We start from the raw sequence: 3,642 nt of genomic DNA on the forward strand, positions 1-3,642 counted from the left end.
CAATCAGGAAGTCGAGCGCCGTGTGATGAAACGGTGTCCGGCTCTCTGATTGGCCGGGAAGCCGGCTCCATGCTCTCTCGTCATCTAGTGATGAGAAGCATGGAGGCAGATTCCCTGCTAATCGGGAAGCCGGGTGGCGAGTCATTACACCCCGCCTGGTTTCCTTAATGGGACTTCCAAATTATTGAACACAGAGCTGCACTATATTTTGTCTTTTATATCTGCACGGCGTTTACTTTTAAATCCCCCATGTAGCAGCCATATTCACATTACGTGGTCCCCGCCCAGGTGATGGATCCGGAGCAGTCTCTTTAGCACATCGGTGTGACGTTCATTTCCGACAATCGCCCGTCGCTCGGCCTGAATGGCAAGTACCCGGCAACTGCTCCATGCGTTTATGAGATCACTTTATTGGCTTCGGAGAGAAGTGAAGTGACTGGATAATTTCTGCCATACTTGTCACAAACAAGCAGAAAATACAAATTCCCCCTGTCGAGGTTCATGTCGGCGCGCGGCGTCTGACTCGGCGTCGCACCTCTCCCATCCACTTAGATTTAATGAAGCGATCTTCAAACATGCATCAGTTCTGTACGGTCCGCGGTAAATTTTACCTCCTTGAAATATTTTGTCGGCGTCATGTATATTTCATTAATTTGACATGTTTAATACTGTTCCTGTCTGAATTTAGAATCTAACTCCCGCAGCACTTAATAAATATGTTCAGCGCTCAAGTTGTAGCATTTTATAAAACGCATTGCGCTTTTAATTTCTCCATGGCACTGACAGGGGATGCGAGGGTGCGCTGTCACTTGACTTCCTCGAGGATAAGCAAGAGATATTCCAGAATAAAGATCCGACTGCAATAGGTTTTGTCAATCTTGTATCATGGAGAAACACTTTAAAGGAGAACTATGTGGTTAAGGCTTTTCCCCATAGTTCTCCTTAGTGTAACGGGAGGACACAAACTAGCTTCCTCCCGTCACCCTAGGCTCAGTATAACGCGAGCTGCTGCTCGCGGTATACTAAGACGCCGCCGCTAAAGCGGATCCCGATAATTATGTCTGGATCCGCCCAGCTGCGTGACTGACAGCTGGCTCTGCCTATCTAGAGGCAGAGCCAGCTGTACCCGCCCCCTCCCCCGTCCGTTCCTCCAGACAGCGCTGGAGGATCGGAGCGGGGAGGGGGGAATCCAGCCCCTCCCCTGTCACGGCAGAGAGCCGTGACAGGATCGAGAGGGGGTATGTGTTCGCTCACCTCCCGATCTACTGAGCCGACCTGTGACAGTCTCATTGTCACAGGTCGGCTAGAACTATGAGGTGAGTGGAAAGCACTCACCTTATAGTTCTCCTTTAAGCCCCGTTCACATTGAGCGATTTATTGAGCGGTAATTCCCGCGATATCGCGGCTATTTACTGCGCGATATCGCTCTTCAATTCATCTCAATGGGGCAAAGGGTCCTGCTGTCGCGGGTCGTGTGTCGCTACAGCAGGACCCTTTTTGGAGCGTATTTTGCCGCAATTCCATTCGTTGCAATGCAAGCATTTGCGCGATATCGCGCGACAAATCGTGCGATATCGCGCAAAATGCAAATCGCGCAGTGTGAATGGGGCCTTGAGGCCCCATTCACACTGAGCGACATGAAAATCGCGCGATTTTGAGCAATATTGCGCGACGAGCGATATTGAGCGACGTGTTGCGCGACATCGCGCAAGTTTTTCCTATTGGGCTGTATGCGATCAGGAGCAATATCGCTCGAAAAAAGGGTCATGTAGGAGCGACAAGCTACCTGCGACGAGCTACAAGCGATATTGAGCGACGAGATGTGAACAGCTCCATTGAAATGGATTGGAGAAGCTACATAGAGCGATATCGCGTGGAAATATGAGCGATATCGCTGCAAAAATCGCTCGATAAATCGCTCAGTGTGAATGGGGCCTTAATTTTTTCCGGGTCTCAGAGAACACGTGTTAGGAGTGATTACGTCTGCCGCTCTCAGTATATTAGCATTGGTGGTCACTGTAAAGGCTTCACTTTACGCTGGTGGTCAATGGGAAGAATGGCCCTTACATTGAAGGAGAGAAAATAATTCAACCTCAGCAACTACCGCGTTTCCTCGAAAATAAGGCCTAGTACTGTTTTGGGGAATTGCTAAAATATATTATTATTATTATTATTATACAGGATGTATATAGCGCCAATAGTTTGTGCAGCATTTTACAATATAAGGAAGACATTACAATCACAATACAATTCAAGACAAGATGGTAAGGAGGGCCCTGCCCCTGAGGGCTTACAATCTAAAAGGGAGGGGGAAGTGATACATGAGGAGGGCGCTGTGTGGGGATGAATTGTTTGAGAAAGTGATGGTTCAGTGGTTAGGTTGAGGTGGGATATAAGACCTACCCCCGAAAATAAGGGCTAGTTGTGACCATTCGCAGGGTCGGCGGTGGCATTGAAGAGCCGCGGGAGAGAATCAGCGGTGCCAACGAAGCCGGCGCTAGAGGAAGCAAGGCGGCACCGGAGGGAGCAGAGCCGCATAAGCCGATGCCTCCTCTATCGCGCCGACTCCTGTCACAGGTGGAGTGATACCAAATGCTCTCTGCCTGTGAGGAATCGTTTGATTGGTTACCTAATTGCTCTTGGAAAGGTACGGCACCCCTGATTGCCCTAATCACCATATTCTTAACTTTGCCACTCACTGCTGTCTTGTAAGTCTTGTATTATGGTATTATGGTATACTGGTATTATGGTATGGTAAGACCTACCCTGAAAATAAGACCTAGTGTTTAGACTTGTGCGCCGTCAAAAAAATTGTTCCGTTTCGGAATATCCGTTATTTCGTATTTCGTAATTCGTGTCCGAAACTCAATTCGGATTCGTACGAAATACGTATTTTCGTTAGTTTCGGCACATTTTCGTAACTGTACGAACATTCGTTATGATGAAGTTAAAAAGCAAAAATACCTTTGTTAATATTGGAGTCGATGTGATAGTTGTTTTTTTATCCGAAATACGAAATTCCGTATCCGAATTTCGGATTTAAAAAAAAAACTACCATCAACTCCAATATAGATGTACTTTGCTTTTTAACTTCAATATAACGAATGTTCGTAACGTCAACGGAATTTCGTATTTCCTGCCTGTGTATTGTAATGCATCAGCAGCAGCGGATCCGTATTTCGGATTAAAAAAAAAATCTTGTCATGTTGTTCAACCTCATTTACAGGGGTAATATTAGTTCCTGTTTCAAAGAAATTCGGATCCGAAATTCGTTAACGGAATTTCGTATTTCGGATATAATTCGGAAACTGCAATTCGGATTTCGGATGCTTCCGAATTTACGAATTTCAGGAAAATTCGTACGAATTTCGATTCGTAACGAAACGAATCGCACATGTCTACTAGTGTTTTGTTTTGTTTTTGAGCCCAAAAAATATAAGACAGTGTCTTATTTTCGGGGAAACACAGGTATGTAACTTTGTAATAAAAGTGCTGAGAATAAGATTATATTTATCATGAAAATAAAACGCGTATTCGGGGTTCCAAGGGTCCCCCTTCATCAAGGCTTTGAACTAATCAGTGTCCAGTCTACTACAATATTATAGAAATATTAACAGGTGAGTATTATCTATTTTCTTGATA

Source organism: Nanorana parkeri, unplaced genomic scaffold, assembly GCF_000935625.1.
Source record: "Nanorana parkeri isolate BGI_ZX_2015 unplaced genomic scaffold, ASM93562v1 scaffold530, whole genome shotgun sequence".
Taxonomy (NCBI): domain Eukaryota; kingdom Metazoa; phylum Chordata; class Amphibia; order Anura; family Dicroglossidae; genus Nanorana; species Nanorana parkeri.